At 36.0% G+C, this 20,841-nt stretch overlaps 1 long non-coding RNA gene across 1 annotated transcript in view; it reads left to right on the top strand.

Annotated features, from left to right (window-relative positions):
* Positions 1 to 4,767: 4,767 nt before the first annotated feature.
* LOC140845268 (uncharacterized) overlaps positions 4,768 to 20,841 on the top strand; it is a 32,255-nt gene continuing 16,181 nt past the window's right edge. The window contains exons 1-3 of the long non-coding RNA XR_012124085.1: positions 4,768 to 4,879; positions 14,829 to 14,911; positions 20,624 to 20,754. This is a non-coding gene — a long non-coding RNA (uncharacterized lncRNA). The remainder of the gene's footprint in view (positions 4,880 to 14,828; positions 14,912 to 20,623; positions 20,755 to 20,841) is intronic.

The following is a 20,841-nucleotide window of genomic DNA, read 5'->3' as shown; positions in this document are numbered from 1 at the left end:
CATTGCTTCCTCCACATTCTACACTATATTTGATTTTTCACAATTGATTTACCCCTCTTTCCAATGGTGATGCAATATGATTTTCCTAGATATGGTTCTATACCTTGTTTTCCAGTTGGGTAATTTCTACTTTTACACTTAATTTAATATCCAGCCCAAAAGCACCAGGTCTTGTGAATATTGTAGACCCCTTCCTTGGTCAAACAATTCTCTCTTAAGAAGGCCTAACCTTCTGCCCTGAGAACTGGCAGCCACTCTGACCCTATGTGTAACCTTTACGTGTGAACATACACACCTGTACCTGAACCCCAGGAAGGGCAGCATGTTGCCTCCTCTGCTCCTGCAGATTCCTCTGAACACCAGGGTGTGAAACACACAATGGCCAGAGGACCCTCTAAACCCACTGAGGAAAGCCTTTAAATTCCAGTTTCATCTCAAACTCTTACCCTATAATACATGTAATAAGTCAAGTCCTTTTTTCCCACAATTATGTAATGAAAGGCTTTTTTTATTCAGTGTGTGCATGGAGCCACTCCATTAACATGAAGAGTAAAGCATATTACTGTATCTAAAGTTAGTCTAGTTGTTGTATCTGTAAAGCCACCTGTTTAAAAATATTCCTCAAGGTCGTGCTTAATCTTTTTGTCCAGGAGTGAGCACTTTAAGAAAGTGATTTACTGCACTTAACAACGTCAAGAGGGATGAGTCCAAGGTGATATCAAATTCTGGGTGACGGTTTTCCCTTGTGGTTGTCCATGAGCAGCAGTGCCTACCTTCTTTCTTGAGCTCTCAATCCTATTTGGTCATTCTGACTTCATGCTAAGCTGCTGAGGAACTGTGACCCTCACAAGCTGAGTCACTGTTCTTATTGCCCTGAAGATGAGTGTGTATACATGTGTTTCCAGACGTGTGCTTAAAAATACGTGCTGGCAAACACAAGTCCCTCTTTTCATCAATTACAAACAATCCCCAAGGTTGGATTGGGGGTCCGGGAAGACTAGCAGAGCCCAGAGGATTTTAGGGTAGTGAAAATACTGTGTATGATACAATAATGGTTGATACGTGTCACTATACATTCATCCAGACCTAGGAATGTTCACCACTAAGAGTGAGCCCTATGTAAACTGTGGACTCTGGGTGACAATGACGTGTCCGTGTCACCTCATCAGTTACAATAAACAGCCCACTCTGGTGAGGATGATGATGATAGGGAGCCTGTGCCTGTCAGGGCAGGGGGTCTGTGGGAACTCCCTGCACTTTCCCCTCAATTTGCCATGAGTCTAAAACTATTCTACAAAAATAAAGCCTTTATAAGTAAAAATATAAAGCAATCCCCTGATATGAGCATTTTGACCTTATACACCAAAGCAGTGGCAGAGAGCTGAATTCCTCTTTAAAATCTCATGTAAGACAGAGTGGCCTCCAAGGGGAAGGAGAAAAGGGTCAAGAAAACAAAACGATTCAATGATTCTCTTTTAACAGATAAATGGAACTTCAGAACAGTCAGTTCATGTTAGGTTTTTCATGGTTTAATAAACTTGTAAGTATTTATTTAATTCCATTTCTCTTTTCTGTTCTTACTGATTGTCATTGTTTACCAGTCTCTGCCACTTTGCTCACATACTCACCCAAGGCAACATGATAGAATAATTCTGCTCATACATTGTCAGATTAAAATATAGACATTTGATTCACATCATAAAATGTGAACAAAAATGAAAAAGAACTGGATTTATTGGTGCAGATTTCTGATTTTGTAGGAAGATGACATTCATCGCTATTTATACTGTAGACCCAACATTTCCCAACCTGACAATATCAGGCTGGTGAAATATGCACTGAAAAGATGATATGCCTGCATTAATTAAATAAAAATTTCAAACTGTAAAGTTAATAAGTTACAGGAATGGAAGTGCAGCAGAGAGACACAACCAATAATATTGTAATATCTTAGTATGGTAATTGGGATAACTACACTTACTGTGGTGAGCATTTAGTAATGCATATAAGTATCAAATCACTGTTGTACATCTGAAATCAATACTGTATATCAACTATATTCCAATGAAAATATTATCTTAAAAATGTGTATGCATCAAAGACTTGAAATTCTGATTACCTAGATAACCTTAATTGACCTTTTATTAAAAATAAAACAAAACTATCTATCTTTCTGTTACACTTGAACAAAAATTCAAGACTGAGGTACAAATCTAAAGCTTTGAAAGAAAAACAGTTGCCCATTGCCTATTGTTGAGGCAACCATATTTAACATATTTAATTTGTAGATGTCTAATTTATTATGTTTACACTTAAGACTGTCATACTGTTATTCGTTAGCACTAGATATCACCTATTGTACACTTACTATAGAACATGAGTATTTATTGCATTCTGCCACCCCATATATTTCCCTGGCATGTAAACTTCCAATACAGTTTTAAAATAATGATCATAACAATATTAAATGTCAAGGGAAAACAGAAGACAAGTTGATGAGTTCATACTAAGCCAAAAACAAATGAAAAAAAAAAATGGGACTTGCTTAAATGGTATTCTCTTGTATCTATAGAAAAGTAGGAGAGAACAAATTTATTCATGCTATTAAGTCTAGCAATCTATGACACAGTATATCCTCCCATTTATTTAAAAATTTATGTTGTATTTGTTATTGATATTAAAGCCAATTGATATTTGCATATTATTTAGTATCTATGCTATTCCACACTAAACTTCCTTAATACCTTACTTGGTAATGTCTCATGTAACAATGTCTATAGGTTGTCAAGGATTTTCTCTATTCAAAATAGGGTTACCTCTAAATGACAGTTTTATTTCTTCTTCTAGTTCTTAACACATTTCATCAACTCTTTTCTTGCCTTGTTGAAGAAAGACTTCAAAAAAGACTAAGGAGAAGTGGACATAATGGACATTGTTGCCTCATTTCTGATCTCAAAGAGAGGTGTCTCAACAATTCACCATTAACTAAGATGGTTCTTACATTATTTTTTGTATATGTCCTTTATAATATCAAAGATACTACTTTGTACACTCAGTTTTCTCTAAGTTTTTATCAAATGGAGCTTATCAAATGCTTCTTTGCATCTATTGAAATGATTATATGCTTCATTCATTTTAAAAGATTTTCCCTACTTTTAATGTGATGAAATACATTGCTTTTTGTGTGTGTCTGTTTTTTTCTGTTGCTAAGACTGGGTTAATTGTATTGTTCTGTGTTCAAGTGCACTAATTTTATCCCCTGCCATCTTCACTGTGTTACTGAACCAATCCAGAAAGTTATTAAATTTGTTATTGTAATTTTTGGTTCTACAATTTCACTTAATTCTTCCTTAAAATTTGTATTTCTTTACTGATATTTTGTAATTTTTCATTTGGTCTGGTAATTTGTAGTTTCTTGTTGGTGGCTGTACAGTCCTTCTCAGATAATTCCAGTATGTGATTCATCTAGTTGGTGTTAGTTGATGGCTTTTCCTCATTCAAATTATGACTTTCATGGTGCTTAGTGTAAATGCTATTTGACTGCATCCCAGTCACTTTGCTCTTTATATTCAGAGACTGGCCTTTATTTAAGATTTTCTTTTTCTGTTAATCAGGAATTCAATCTGTTTAGAATACAGGTCCTAGTCTGTTGATTCTGTGGACAGCATAATTTTTTGTGCCTGTTTGGTGTTACTTTGGTCTCGACTGGCTTACCTTGTGTCTTTGGGGCTCCCCCTGGTCCCTGCTGCTGCCCTTTGAGAAGGCGGGAGGTTTTTACTAGGTTGGGTCCCCTGGTGCCACTCACGGGAAAGAAATGCTTTGCCCCACAGTGAGTAGATAGTTCTGTTGGGTAGTATCACTGTTCATTGTCTCCTGCATTTTTTTTTTTAGGGTTTATAGTTGTACTTTTTGGGTGGTAGCAGGGAGAGATGCATCTATGCCATCTTATTGGGACCAGAAGTTTTTCTAAATCGGTTTGATAGCAAATTCTTTAATGACCTGAGGTTGAGCCTTTTTTAGATGTTTAAAAGCAGCTTATGTTCCCATGTCTATTAACTACCTCTTTGTTAGATATTTATAATGCTCCTCTTAGTTGATGTGAGATCAAAAATTATAAATGTACTTATATCTTTTCTAGGTATGTTTGATATAAATAATTACTCAACTTCTTATACTTCTTTTAGTATTTCTTTCTTTTCTCTTGAATCATTTTTGAAGAAATTGGCATTATTTTAACCAGATCTATAAATTCTGTAATTTGGAAGGTGTTGAGAGTTGACAGTCTCCATGATTATTACAAGTTTTCAGGGAAAGGAAAAAAAGATACATAATAATATAATAGGAAAGTAATACCTATTTGTTTTACAAAAGAGTTTGAGTGAATTGGGCACTTTAATTTGAATTAGCTCTCTGTTGAACATCTGCAGGATAATTTATTCTTATTTCTCAAATTGGTGTGTAATAAATGATCAATAAATAGTTATTAATACCACGTCCCTCATAATGTCCATCAACTCAAGAGGGATCAAAAATATGAATGGAAGATGATGACATAGTGTATGAACAGGGGACTATAGAATAACGGGCAGAATAAGAAGTTGATGACTGTATCTTGACAATAATTTAGATAATTTGTTCCCTCTTTCATAAAATGTTTCTGACCAGCAGGGAAAAAAGAGAAGTGGGAAAGGAACCAATCACTTAAAGGTTTTGTGATCATATAAAATTTTGTGAACATACTGATAATGGTATCATTTTCATTCTCTGTTACTTTAGGTTCAGGTTCTTCGGAATGCTGGAGAAGAAGTGACCCAAACAGTGTCATTTTTAAAAAGGGCACCTGCTTTCCTCAAACTCCCACTAAAAGAAGATTGTACATGTAAGCATTTTTGAAGAATAGGTAAAATGCCCACATCAGCGTGTTTATTTTCTAAACCATTACTTCCTGACAGCAATTGGTAATTTGTTTTTAAAGTTGGGATTTCTGCCTGAATTACATTTTTATCTCATAAAGCATTCTTTTAACCCTTATGCAAAAGGAACAGATGTTATTTTTGTTTTAGAATGTATTCACCGCATTTACAGTTATTTTCCAACCTGCAATTGGGGACACATTTTAAAAATAAGTATCATATCAAACATAGATATTTTGTATCAAATTTCATTCAGAATATTTGATTAATGTATTTACTCTCACTAGAAAATGATATGCTCTTATTTGTCCACTAGACTTTTTAAATAGGCATTTACACGTAAGTTGTCCAGATGGGAACAGGGAGACTGAAAGAAGCTCCAGTCTATGTAGAAATAAAATGAGTTTCCTAAGAGCTACTTAAGAATTTCTGTATCAATTTTTGGATTATGAAACGAAATGTATATTATCTACCATTTTTGCTAAAAAAATCAAAGAAGAATATATTTTTTTAATATTTTACCTCAATATAATTATACTGAGGTATAATTTGCATGCAACCAAGTGTAAATATCTTTAAAGGCACAATTGGAAGGATTCTGAAAAATGCACACATTTGCATGTTTCCTCTGTGCGTCATCCCAATAAATAACAACCCAGAAACAATCATCAGTTTAATTTCTTGTCATCAGATATTTTTTCTTCTTCTACAACATGTTAGAGTGGAATCATATTGTATTTAGTCTCATATGTCTGGTTTCTTTCATTATGAGCAATCACACATATTTCAGTAGTTTCCTCATTTATATTGCTGTGTAATATTCAATTGTATGAATGTACTAAAGTTTATTAACACATTATCCTATTGATTAACAACAGCAGTTTCTGGTATTTTGCTACTTAAATAAAGCTACTAGAAACATTCTTGTACAAAGCTTTTGGAAGTCTTATAATTTTATGTCACTACCGTTAGTACTTAAGAGTGGAATTGCTGAGTCACAGGAGAGCTGTATAATGAACCTGTTAACAAACTGCCAACCCTACTTCTCAAGTGGACATATTTTAAAGATCTTTCACTGTCTACTCCAACAGTGTATAAGACTTCTGGTTGCTCTGTGGTTATTCTAGTATGTGATGGTAAAAGTTCTTTTTTACCCATTCGGCTGTATGTGTAGTGGTATTTCATGGTAGTTTAAATTTACATCTCTCTGAAGACTAATAATGATAAGCTCCTTATCATGTTTCATTTGGGTATATTATTGGCAATTTGCATATCTTATTTTGTAATGTGTCTGCTCAAGTTTTGCCCATTTCCACTGGTATGTCTTTATATTTTCACATTGCAGGAGTTTTAAAAAATATTATGGATATAAGCCTTTTGTCAGCTATGTATAACAAATATCTTTCAGTCTGTGGCTACCTATGTTTGACCTAAAGGTGTTGTATGCTTGCAGTTTTTAATTTTGATAGTGCGTAATTTATCATTTTATGGTTGTTTTTGGCACTTATGATTATTGCTTTATCTTCTCTAAGAAATATTAGCCTACATCGAGGTTGGAAAGAGAATCCCCTACATTTTTCCTAGAAATTTTGTGACATTGGCTTTATGTTTAAGTTTATAATCTCTTATATTAGTTACTTTTGTGTGTGTGTGTGTGTGTGTGTGTGTGTGTGTGTATGTATCTAAGGTAGGAATTAAGAATCAAGAAATAGCTTTTTTATTTTCATTAATCTGTATGCCTATTCTTCCACTAAAACCAAAGTGTTGATTATTGTAGAATTATAATGTCTTTAAACAGTCACCTAGGATAGGTTCTCCAACTTTGCAATTTTACAAGATTTGCTATTCTAGATCATTTGCATTACTGCATACATTTAGAAAATACCATCAATTTCTATAAAAACCTATTGTGCTTATGAACGGGACTAAGTTGAATTTATAGACAATTTGGGGAATTAACAAATTAACAACTTTTAGTCTTTCAATCCATGAACATGATAAATTTCCATTTATGTTTTAATTTTTCTCAGCAACATTTTGTTTTCAGTGCCTTGCATATCTTTATTAAATTTAAGTATTTTATGTTTCTATTCTACTCTACTATAAATGATGTTTTTAAAATTTCATTCTCCAATTATCTGTTGCTAACACATAGAAATAAAATTTACTTTTATGTATTGACATATTCTACATCATAGTTTAATTTTTTCCAGTAGGATTTATTTGTACACTCTTTTAAGTTTTTCTACATGTACAATTATTTCAAATGCAAGTAACAAGTTTTGCTTCTTCCTTTCCAACGTATATTTCCGTAATTCCTTTTTCTAGCCTAAAGCAATGGCAAGGATCACCAATAAAATGTTGAGTATTGAGAGCAGACTTCCTTCTGTTGCTCAAGGTGTTAGGGGAGAAATTTCCACTCTTTTACCATTAAGTATATTAGCTGTAGGTGTTCACAGAAACACTTTGTTAGATCTAGGAGGTGACTTCAAATCTTGGTTATGTAATTTTTTTTTCATTTTAACATAAATTTCAGGGAGTTGTCTCAAATTATTTTATAGCCATTGAAATATATATTTTCTTATTCTGTTGATATGGCAAATTTCTTTTTTTAATTTTTGTATTTTGTTATCATTAATGTACAATTACTTGAACAACGTTATGGTTAGTAGACTCCCCCCATTATCAAGTCCCCACCACATACCCCATTACAGTCACTGTCCATCAGTGTAGTAAGATGCTATAGAATCACTGCTTGTCTTCTGTGTATATACTGCCTTTCCCATGCCCACCCCCACATTATGTGTGCTAATAGTAATGCCCCATTTTCCCCCTTATTCCTCCCTTCCCACGCACCCTCCCCAGTGCCCTTCCTTTTGGTAACTGTTAGTCCATAGTCCATTCTTGGGGTCTGTGAGTCTACTGCTGTTTTTTTCCTTCAGTTTTTGCTTTGTTGTTATACTCACAGATAAGTGAAATCATTTGATACTTGTCTTTCTCTGCCTGGCTTATTTCACTTAGCATAATACCCTCTAGCTCCATCCATGTTGTTGCAAATGGTAGGATTTGTTTTCTTCTTATGGCTGAATAATATTCCATTGTGTATATGCACCACATCTTCTTTATCCATTAATCTGCTAATGGACACTTAGGTTGCTTCCATTTCTTGGCTATTGTAAATAGTGCTGCGATAAACGTACAGGTGCATCTGTCTTTTTCAAACTGGGCTGCTGCATTCTTAGGGTACATTCCTAGGAGTGGAATTCCTGGGTCAAATGGTATTTCTATTTTGAGTTTTTTGAGGAACCTCCATACTGCTTTCCACTATGGTTGAACTAGTTTACATTCCCACCAGCAGTGTAGGAGGACTCCCCTTTCTCCTCATCCTCACCAATATTTGTTGTTGTTTGTCTTTTGGATGTTGGCCATCGTAACTGGTGTGAGGTGATATCTCATTGTGGTTTTAATTTCCATTTCTCTGACGATTAGCGATGTGGAGAATCTTTTCATGTGCCTGTTAACCATCTCAATTTCTTCTTTGGAGAAGTGTCTGTTCAGCTCCTCTACCCATATTTTTAATTGGCTTATTTGCTTTTTGTTTGTTGAGGTGCCTGAGCTCTTTATATAATTTGGATGTCAACCCCTTATTAGATATGTCACTTATGAATATATTCTCCCATACTGTAGGATATCTTTTTATTCTGCTGATGGTATCCTTTGCTGTACAGAAGCTTTTTACTTTGATATCATCCCACTTGTTCATTTTTCTTTTGTTTCCCTTGCCCAGGGAGATATGTTCATGAAGAAGTTGCTCATGTTTATGTCCAAGAGATATTTGTCTATATTTTTTTCTAAGAGTTTTCTGTCTTTGATCCATTTTGAGTTAATTTTTGTGTGCAGGGCTAGACAATAATCCAGTTTCATTCCTGTGCATGTAGCTGTCCAGTTTTGCCAACACCAGCTGTTGAAGATGCTGTGATTTCCCCATTGTATATCCATGGCTCCTTTATTGTATATTAATTGACCATATATGCTTGAGTTTATGTCTAAAATCTCTATTCTGTTCCACTCATCTATTAGTCTGTTCTTGTGCCAGTACCAAATTGTCTTGATTACTGTGGCTTTGTAGTAGAGCTTGCAGTCAGGGAGCATAATTCACCCTGCTTTACTCTTCCTTTTCAGGATTGCTTTAGTTATTCGGGGTCTTTTGTCATTCCATATGAATTTTAGAACTATTTGCTCTAGTTCATTGAAGAATGCTGTTGGTATTTTGATAAGGATTGCATTGAATCTGTAGATTGCTTTAGGCAGTATGGCCATTTTGACAATATTAATTCTTCCTAGCCAAGAGCATGGGATGAATTTCCATTTATTAGTGTCCTCTTGAATTTCTCTTAAGAGTGTCCCATAGTTTCCAGGGTACAGATCTTTCACTTCCTTGGTTAGGTTTATTCCTAAGTATTTTATTCTTTTTGATGCAGTTGTGAATGAAATTCTTTTCCTGATTTCTCTTTCTGCTTGTTCATCATTAGTGTATAGGAATGCAACAGATTTCTGTGTATTAAGTTTGTATCCCACAACTTGGCTGAATTCAGAAATTAGATCTAGTAGTTTTGGAGTGAATTCTTTAGGGTTTTTTATGTACAATATCATGTCATCTGCAAAGGGGGACAGTTTCACTTCTTCCTTGCCAATCTGGATGCCTTTTATTTCTTTGTGTTGTCTGATTGCCATGGCTAGGACCTCCAGTACTATGTTGAATACAAGTGGGAAGAGTGGGCACCCTTGTCTTGTTCCTAATCTTAAAGGAATAGCTTTCAGCTTCTCGCTGTTAAGTATAATGTTGGCTGTGGGTTTATCATATATGGCCTTTATTATGTTGAGGTATTCGCTCTCTCTACCCATTTTGTTGAGAGTTTTTATCATGAATGGATGTTGAATTTTGTCAAATGCTTTTTCAGCATCTATGGAGATGAAAATGTGGGTTTTGTCCTTCTTTTTGTTGATGTAGTGGATGATGTTGATGGATTTTCGAATGCTGTACCATCCTTGCATCCCTGGGATGAATCCCACTTGATCATGATGAATGATCTTTTTGATATATTTTTTAATTTGGTTTGCTAATATTTTGTTGAGTATTTTTGCATCTATGTTCATCAGGGATATTGGTCTGTAATTTTCTTTTTTTGTGGTGTTTTTGCCTGGTTTTCGTATTACAGTGATGTTGGTACAATTTCAATCTTTTTGAATTTGCTGAGGTTCTTTTTGTGGCCTACTATATGATCTATTCTTCAAAATGTTCCATATGTACTTGAGAAGAATGTGTATCCTGTTGCTTTTGGATGGAGTGTTCTGTAGATGTCCATTAGGTCCAACTGTTCTAATACACTGTTCAGTGCCTCTGTCTCTTTACTTATTTTCAGTCTGGTTGATCTGTCCTTTGGAGTGGGTGGTGTGTTGAAGTCTCCTGAAATGAGTGCATTGCATTCTATTTCCCCCTTTAATTCTGTCAGTATTTGTTTCATATATGTAGGTGGTCCTGTGTTGGGTGCATGGATATTTCTAACAGTTATATCCTCTTTATCATTATGTAATGTCCTTCTTTGTCTCTTGTTACTTTCTTTGTTTTGAAGTCTATTTTGTCTGTTACAAGTACTGCAACTGCTGCTGTTTTCTCCCTGTTAGTTGCTTGAAATGTCTTTGTCCATCCCTTTACTTTCAGTCTGTGTATGTCTTTGGGTTTGAAGTGAGTCTCTTGTAGGCAGCATATAGATGGATCTTATTTTTTAATCCATTCAATGACTCTGTGTGTTTTGATTGGTGCATTCAAACCATTTACATTTAGGGTGATTATCGATAGGTATGTACATATTGTCATTGCAGGCTTTAGATTTGTGGTTACCAAAGGTTCAAGGTTAATTCCCTTACTATCTAACAGTCTAATTTAATTCACTTTGTGTGCTGTTACAGACACAACCTTAAGTTTCTCTTTTTGATTTTCCTCCTTTTCTTCCTCCTCCATTCTTTGCATTTTATGAATCATATTCTGTACTCTTTGTCTTTCCCTTGGGTGACATCTATTTAGCCTTGGGAATACTTCCATCTATAGGAGTCCCTCCAAAATGCACTGTAGAGGTGGTTTGTGGGAGGTAAATTCTATCAACTTTTTCTATCAACTTTTTCTTATCTGAAAATTGTTTAATCCCTCCTTCAAATTTAAATGATAACCTTGCCAGCTATAGTATTCTTGGTTCAAGGCCCTTCTGCCTCATTGCATTAAATAAATCTTGTCACTCCCTTCTGGCCTATAAGGTTTCTGTTGAGAAGTCTGCTGATAGCCTGATGGGTTTTCCTTTGTATGTGATCTTTTTTCTCTCTCTAGCTGCTTTTAAAAGTCTGTCTTTATTCTTGATCTTTGCCATTTTAATTATTATATGTCTTGGTGTTGTCTTCCTTGGGTCCCTTGTGTTGGGAGATCTGTGGATCTCCATGGCCTGAGAGACTATCTCCTTCCCCAGATTGGGGAAGTTTTCACCAATTACCTCCTCAATGACACTTTCTATCCCTTTTTCTCTCTCTTCTTCTTCTGGTACCCCTATAATATGAATATTGTTCCGTTTGGATTCATCACACAGTTCTCTCAATATTCTTTCATTCCTAGAGATTCTTTTTTCTCTTTGTGCCTCAGCTTCTTTGTATTCCTCTTCTCTAATTTCTATTCCATTTACTGTCTCTTCTACTACATCTAATCTGCTTTTAAATCCCTCCATTGTATGTTTCATTTCAGATATGGAATTTCTTAAAGGTTGAATCTCTGACTTAAACTCATTCCTGAGTTCTTGAATATTTTTCTGTACCTCTGTAAGCATGTTTATGATTTTTATATTAAACTCTCTTTCAGGGAGATTGGTGAGTTCAGTTTCACTTGACCCTTTTTCTGGGGTTTGTGAGATTTTGGTCTGAACCATATGCTTTTGACGTTGCATATTTCTGTGTGGTGCCCACTAGTGCCCAGGAGCTCCAGTCCCTGGAGCTGCTCAGCCCCTAGAGTGAGGTTGGGGGTCATAGGGGAGCAGAGCTGGTGCCTGGGGGGAGGAAAGATCTGTTTCCTGATTTCTGTCTGAGGAGCCTGTCTCCAGTGTCAGAGCCAGTGGGCCATCATGCATGTGTAAGTCTCTGTGCTTCCCGTCTCTAGCTTTTGTAGGTGGGGCCTCCCTCTGGCTGGCCTGATGCCAGCACAGTGACTTCAGGTTTGTGAGCAGTGCTGGCAGGCCAGAAGGAAGGTGCAGCAGGCTGCATATCACAGTGGGGGGACTCAGAGCTGAGTAGGCAGCCAGGGGGATGGGGCACCTGAAGCTGCTGCAAGTTCCCAACCTGCTGGGCAGAACGTGCCCAGACAACCTTGTCCAGCTCTCCCCTCCCCCGCGCAGGAAGCCCTGTGCAAACCCTGCCCCATCAGCAGCCCTCTCGCTGGGAGGAAGCCTCTCAGACTGCCTGCCTTTCCCTTGTCCCAGAGAGGCCGGGTGTAGAACCCCTCTTCCACAAATGGCTGGAATCTCTGTCTCTCAAGCTCTCCACCTGTCTGAGCTTCCCAACGTCCAGAGCACCACACAGTGTAGGTTTCTGCTCCCAAAGCAGACCTCCAGGGTTGGTGTTCAACAGTTCTAGCTTCCACCCCCTACCCTGCTCCGTTTCTCTTCCTCCTGCCAGCGAGCTGGGGTGGGGGAAGGGCTTGGGTCCCGCGGGATTAAGGCTCTCGTACTTCAGCCTATTTTGTGAGGTCTGCTCTGTTCGTAAGGTCTGTATGCAGTCTGGTTCAGCCTTCTTTCTTCTTGTTGTTTTAGGGTTAGTTGTATCAATTAACTACATTTTCATACTATCTGTGGTTTTGGGAGGAATTCTCCGTCTCACGTCTCATGCCACCATCTTGAATCCTTGATATGGTGAATTTTTAACAATTGATTTTGAATGTCAAAACAAGCTTTTGTGCTTAGGATAAACACTACATGGTCATGAAGTGTTATGTTTTTTTGTATATTGCTGGTTTTAATTTGCTAATAAATTGTTAAAACATTTTTTTTCTCAAATCTGTGTTCATGAGGGATACCCATATGTACTTTTCTTGTGATGTTTAAGTGGGATTTTGGAGCCAGGGTTTTTATGCCATCATATAAGTTGTGAAGTTAGAACTCCTCTATTTCCAGAAAAAATATATTTTACAGTGACAAAAACTTTTTTAAAAAAATAATTGAATAAATTCACCAGAAGTAATGGGAGCCTAGAGTATTTTATTTTGTATGAGTTAATCTCTTGAATGGATATGAGACTTCCCTGATAGTCTCTTTTCTCCTTTCGTAACTTTTGGTAAAATTTTCAAGGGTTTTTCCATATCAAACAAGTTGTCAATTTATTTACATGAAGTTATTAACCATATCCTTTCATTATTATTTTTCATATGTATTGACTTGCAGAAATGCCACCTCCTTCATTCCTTGTATCTATAATTTGTATTTTCTCACTCTTTTGCTAGAATATTTTTGCTATAGGTTTTATTATTGTTTCCAAAAGACCCATTTTTATCTTAGTTAATTTTGTCAATTATTTTGTTTTCAATCTCACTGCTTTCCACATTTATTTTTACATTTTCTGTCTCCCATTTACTGTGTTTTAATATGCTCTTCCATTTCTACTTTCTTAAAATTGAAACATAAATGAGCTTACACATGCTTTATTTTGTACACTAAACCTTTACATTTTTTAATAAATCTTTAAATTTTAAATTTCACTTAAATATTTAAATTTTTTAAATCTTTAAATTTCACTCAAAAGACTGCTTTAGACACTGTCACAGAATTTGACATACTGGGGTTTCACTTTATTCAGTTCAAAATGGATGTTTTAAAGTAATATGTGTATGTATTAAAAACATTGTCTCAAAAGAGAGAAATGCTGTTAAACATCAAAAGAAAAAGTAGCTAAAACAAAGTATGAAATTATTAAGATTTAAAGAGTAGAAAAACTATATTCAAGCTAGTGTAGCAAAAAAAGCCTATAATCTCCTTAACACCAAGAAATGTATGAAACTTTAGAGTAATAAAAGAGAAGAAAAAATTAATTTACTTCCTTGAGCTCATTGGTTCATATGTTGAGTGTTATCATGACCTCTGATGCTTGTATTTAAGCATAATATTTTAAATAAAAATTGGGGGTCAATTACATCAGTAGCTCATATTTATCAACATTAAACTCCAAAAAATAATGTTTTTCAAAAAATCAATGAAACAGAAATCAAGAAATATGTATTCTAATCCTGGCCATAAAAATTATTAAATAACTGAAATCTTAGAAAATTGCAAATCGTTAAGACACATTACTCATCTTAAAAAATTAGATCTTAGTAGGTATCTCATGAGGATCTAATAAGCTTTTTAGTTGCAATTTCACAAAACTGGATAGCATCAATAAGAGCACTTCCAATTATAGAATATGCCAAGAACACTTGTAAAGACAGAGTATGTGCAAATGTTTTTTGCATCATGGAAAATGATGGTATTTAAATATAGTATTAGTTAGTAGGTTGAAACATGACAATAAATAGCATTTGATAGACAAACAAAATTCCACACTATTATAAGTATGGCTCATAAGTGGAGGTCACTCCAGATAATGAAATAAAGTAATACTTTATAAGGTTGTATGTTTTTCTGAAATTAATAGTAAATATTGGCAAGTCTCTTTTAGGGCCTCATTTTAGTCACTTAGCCTACAGTCAAAATTCTAGCTTTGATGTAAGTGAAATGAAAATGTATTTTTACTACCTGCTTTGCTTGCTATATGGAGTATACTAAAATATTTAATGTGGAATGCGTCAGTCAGGAACATTCTAACCAGCGGGCTGTTTTTTTCTCCCCACAGGTGCTCCCAGTGACCAGAGCAGCGGAACTTCTTCCCCTCTCTGTGACAGTGGCTTACACCTCAACTACCATCCCAACAATACAGTAAGATGAGCCACAGTTCAGATTAGTAAGGATGTAAAACAAAGAAAGCCTAAGAGAACATATATAGTTGTAGTGTGCAAAACTGCCCTTAATCCTGCTTTCTCAGATATATTTGAAATTCTTGGTTGCTTCATCATTTGAGTATTATGATAAAGCCAGGAAGGAAAAAATAAGTAGGTCAGGTTTTTTTTTATATCATTTTTCTCCTCTCATATCTATATTTAGCCCTTTGTAAGCTATAGAGACTTTTGAGAGGTCACATACAATGTCATATAATCATTTTGTAACATTGCATATTCCATGTATTTTCATGCTCTAAATGATTTGACATTACTTTTATCATTTTTCTTTCAAAATCAGATGGTTTAAAGTAGCAATTTAATGTGCTACTTGTTAGCAATTTCTTAGCAATCTTCTTGCTAAGGTTTCTAGCAATTGTCAAGTATACCAAGGAATTAATGCAAAGTGAGGATATCTAACCTTCTCATTATGTCAAAATGTAATGAATATTAAATTATACAGGTATTTCATAATTGATAAAGTTGGCATGCTCATTTTATATATGTTTTATAAATATTCAATTATCTTTTTCATTTGGATTTTAGAGTAAACAAGTTTTTTTTTAAATAAATATCTTCTCCTATGAAACCCCTTGTATTTTACCCTTCAAAATGTTCCCACACTTAAGGACAAAACAGTTCTCTCTGGTCATATGTTAAGCCTAACAGTTGTCCCCTGTGCTCACAAATGTGAAGAGCAGCAGAGCTGGCTTTAAGTAGAATTTTATTTTTCTCTTCTACAAACTAGTATATATGAGACATATAGTTTTTTCTGACTTGTATGATTCATCCTCCAGTTGAAATTCTTGACCTAATTGTGTATTTTACTTCAAATGCTGCACTTGAACATCTTCAGGCCTGCATGGCCTTCATTGCTCCACTTCTGTCCCTCACCTTGTGCCGCAGATCCCCCAGACCAAGTAACCTGTACAGCGTAAGCCAACCACCTGGGTGTATTTCATCTGGCCGCCTTCTTTTCGTTGCCAGAGAAATAATTGTCATTATAGAGGATGTTTAAAGCACTGATCTTCAGAAGATGGCAAGATCCTAATGACTGAATTAGTGCTGCCCTCAGCTTCCTTCTCAATTCTACAATCTTCTTACAGGCTCCGACCAGATCTTCACCTCTTATGTTAGCAATGGCTTTTCTCACCTTTCTCCTTGCAATGTAGATGCTTTGATACTTTTGATGCCCCTCCGGTGTCTTTGCTGGGCTGGTGCCTCTGCCTTCAGCTGCTGAGTGTGGCCACCCCATCCCCAGCTGCCCCTCCCTTAAGGAGCTTCTGCCTGAGACTCAGGACCCACGTGCCTCCCCTGCAGTGGCTGCAGCCAAGAACTTGATGGAATGGAAAGGCAGACCCCCCCCAAGGCAGGGCCTTGGCAGATGGCACAGAGCCTCCCATAGGTCTATCTCACTCGCCAGGTTGCTCCTGCCTCATTTATTGCTTCCCTCGTCCCCATAGGTTTCTCCTGAGAACTCTCCCTCCACATGTTACTCACACAAGAATCCCCATCTCACCTCTGCTCCTAAGACAAGAAGGAAGAGCTAATTTCTGTGAGAGTGTTTGGTAACATTTTTATTCTAATTCTCATCCTTGCACTCTTTGTAATAATAATTAGTAGAGAAGTCAGAGTAGAGGTCTATGAGTAAGAAGAACTCACATTTGTTTTTAACTCATTCCATTGACATACACAAAAACACCTATGTAATTGATTTATGAATTGTGTCTCTGTGTGTTTGCTTGATATAATGTCCTCTTTCAGAAAGACATAGTTAAAGCAAGAAAATCACTCAGTAATTCTGTACAAGACTGTTCTACATAAATCCAGCCATATAAAATTTTAACCAATTATTCATACATTTTTCTTACTGGAGTTATGTCTTTCTATTTTTAAGAGAAACATTTTATTTCCTTTTTTAGCATGAAGATTGAACATTCTTTTGACTTGCTGAAGATATCTAAGTCCAAGGGAATTAATGATACTTATGATTATAGAGAATAAGATCCATGATGTAAGAAAATTCAAATAAAGCACATTAAAAATAAGAAAATAATCTCAATGCATTTTAATTAAATGAGTATTTACTGAGAACCTACTCTGTAGAAATACTCCTCTAGGTACCATGGAGAAAAGTTAATTAAGGTTCCTGACTCAAAAAATTTAAAATTCAGATCTACAGACAAATGCATAAAGTGAACTGTAAGTAATACAAGTAGGATAGGAACACTGGATACCAGGATACCAACATTCTAATACTGGAGAAAAGGGCTGCTAGAGACTTTGAACATATGACTTGATTGAGGGACCATGAACAAAATATTGGCCCTGTCACCCATAGGGGAAAGTCTTTGGTCCTGATGGGGTCGCACAGACTCCCACAGATGGCGCTGTTCTCTTTCTCTTCCTATCTTGAGTAGGCTCTGATGAGGTGGAGAGTGGAGGACATTTCTACTCACAAGTTTGTAAAATTAGGAGCAAAGGCATGTTTTCTTCTGACCTATCACTAAGTAACAAAGAACAGTGGGAACCTGGAAGGAAGTATGCATTGTGACACATATTTTCCAAAGAATATGTGCATATTATAGAAAGTCTCCTTCAGAGAAACATTCAGTCCCCTAATCTATGTCTAAATCCTGAGTTCTCTCCTGGACCCAGGAAACTCCATTTTTTAATACCTATGCCTCAGTTATTCTCTGAAGCCAATTTTGAGTAAAGTAGGCACTATTTTAGTTTTCTGAAACAGCATTTTAAACATATGGGAAAATAATTCATATTAACATCACTCCACTGTCTTGTATAAAAATATAGTCTATCTTTCTAAGGACTTGAGATCACCAAATTTTAGGGTATATGAATATCTGGTTTCCCAGCCAAGGAGAAAAGGAATTTGCTTTGTGCTCACTGGGAGACTTACATTCAGATAATCAGCTAGCCAGATTCTGAGAAACATTTTTCCTAAGTGTATAACTTCAATGAATACTTTCTATGCCAGGTCCTCAACAAAATTTACATTAGTATTTTGCCCTGTATGCAATTCTATTTTGGTAACATGATTGTTCTTGAAGTTATTGTGTGACAGTATACCTTGAAATGTGTTAAGTCTTGGGAAAAGAGTCTGTTTTAAAGCAGAGACTATGTAAATGCTATCTTTCCCATTCATTTATTAATATTGTAGGAAACAACGTTTTTGGCATCAAGGAACAAATTTCTTGGAAAATAGCTGTTGAGGGCCTTAAAACCATAAAAATCATTATGTTCTTAGATCATCTTTTTTCCATTTAAAAATAACTCTAGGACTATTACAGAAAGAAGACTAGAAAGCAAATTTATATTCTATTTTCATAATTCAAATAAATAAGGATAACCTTCAAAGGATACTAGGTATTCCACTGTAAATAGCATATCTGTAAAGTGAAATACATTAAGCTGGATCAGTTCAGAAGCTGAAAGTGATGTTTTATAACTCTGATACACAAAGACATCAAGCTGAGATGCTATCTTAGAGGAATGTCAAAGATCACAGGTGTTTCCATATCAGCCAGTCTATAAAGTCTGTAAAATACAATTTGTAAAACATCATACTCTCCAATGTTCCATTGCCCATGTCTTTAATATTCTTTTACATTTTCTATCCCATTTCTTTATAGAACGTATAAAGTAAGGGGAACTCTCTGTGCTTTTCAAGACAGATCAGGAAACATCTTTAAATAATTTGCCTAAAATTACATAGTGAAATTGTGAAATATTCAAGAGAGAGCTCTCAGTTATTCTTTGCATGTTTTTGCCTCCGATCATGACTGTTTAATGTTGTGTTATGATAGGTCCCTGGAATCAGAAAGATGTAGGTCTGAGTGCCCCAGGCACTATCATTTGCAGGCTGGATGACCTGGGTAAATTCTCTACTGTACACCTCTGCAGAAGCCCCTGGGCCCTGGATCCTGTGAGCAAGTTCCTCCTGTAGCTGACATGGGCTTGGTTATAGGGCAGCTTGGTGAGACCTGGGCACTTAGACACCCTGTGGTCAGTTCTGTTCCCTCCGTAGGAACCTAGTCTGTTAACCCCAGTGTCCTTGTCACACAGGATTATTGTTTCTTCATGGCTTTCATGCAGAAAAGGTGGGGAAGCAATAACTTAATGCTTCTTAAAGAGCATTATGTTTTTCCTTTGTTAGAAGAGCCTTATGATAGCCTTATTTCTGGAGATAGGCACAGTATGGCACAAAGAGTTTAAATAACTTGCTGCTAGGTGGAAGGATTAGTTCACTGGGAAAGGTGGATCTTGAGCCCACGTGATCTGATTCTGATTCAGAGCCTGAGCCCTTACCACCCTTTGTACTGCCACCCAGCTGACCCCATGTCACATGCTGACCATCTATAACATGAAAACCAAGAGAAACATAAACATGGAACTAGGTTGTGCCTTTGTAATTACCAGATAAGCATTAAAAAAAACGGTCTTGTGTCAAACGATAGGTGTCTTAGAGGCTAATTACCACTGGAGGGCCCCACTGAGCAGTCTTCACCAGGTCACCCTTCTGGGTATTCTAAACTAATCCCAGAATTTAGCAGGTTTTTACTAGCACAAGTGGTGACAAATAACACAGTGTCAAAGAACACTCAACCTTTTGTGAAAATAATGGAAGTTTTTTTTTCTCCCAAGCAATTTTGAAGGAATTAATACCTGAAAGAGAAGGCTAATATTTCAACTAACAGGGTTTCAACATCTAGACTAAAATAGGACCTTCTTTGACATCGTCACTCAAAAATTAAAGAATCTATAAATTAGGAAAAAGTCAGTGCCAACAGTTCCCAGATCAAATTGAGCCTTGGAATCCTTATACCCTGGGCTGTCACAAATGTCCACACAAATACAGGTACTGGTCCCAGGAAGAAATTTCAACTGTGAAGCTGATAACAATGAAAGAAGCATACATCCTCATCAAGTGAAAGCTCATATTTTATTCAAATATATGTTTTCTCTATACATGAGGGAAAAACCCCACACTTCTAGTGAAACTTAAAATACATGTAATTTTAAACCAGCAGTAGTTAATTCAACATAACATGAAAACAATATGAGAAAAGACAAATATTTAATTAACATGAAAACCAAGGACATGCATTTCCTTCAGTACTTTTTAAAAGTTGTTGTATAAGAATACTCATTCTACCTTAAAGTATGTACAAGTTACTGATAAATTACAAAAACTTATACCAGTGTTTAGTGCTGAGCAGATACTCAGGAAATTTTGGCTAATTGAATGGACTACAACCCATTTTGTTTTTGTCACTCACTAATTCATTGCCATTTCATCTGGCCCATCTGTCCTGTTCTTCAGTGAATTAGGTGCTGTCATACCTTATTTTTCCTTCTTTCTCCCCTCCCCACATTTTTCATATGCTTTCACTACCCTTTTTAACCTCACTTTTCTTATAGAATTCCATTACTAAAGAAGTCAACAAGTACAACTGTATGCTGATGCGCATGGATTTCTTGTGGTATTCTATAAATGCCTTCTGAGTATCTAGGGGATAAAATATCCCCCAAATGAAAAGGATTGTGACACAGAAACTTAAACTACAGAAACTTTAAATAAAACACACACACACAAGAAAGAAAGAAAACACTACCAATGTTTGTATCTTTTCAGGACACATTGTCATGTTCCTCATGGCCAGCGTCTCCGGGCCTGCGATGGGAGAAGCGGTGGTGCGACCTGAGGCTGATCCCCCTGCTGCACTCGCGCCTCTCTCAGTATGTGCCTGGGACGGATTTGTGTCGGTGAGTTTGTGTTACTGTGTTCTGACTGTCTGCTGATGGAAAATGAGACCTACAGTCAAACTTATAACTTGAGTGTAATGATTATGA

The sequence above is a fragment of the Manis javanica genome, chromosome 2 (genome assembly GCF_040802235.1).
Source record: "Manis javanica isolate MJ-LG chromosome 2, MJ_LKY, whole genome shotgun sequence".
In the NCBI taxonomy this organism is placed as follows: Eukaryota; Metazoa; Chordata; class Mammalia; order Pholidota; family Manidae; genus Manis; species Manis javanica.
Note: the sequence above shows the minus strand (reverse complement) of the source record. Positions and strands in the feature narration are given on the sequence as shown.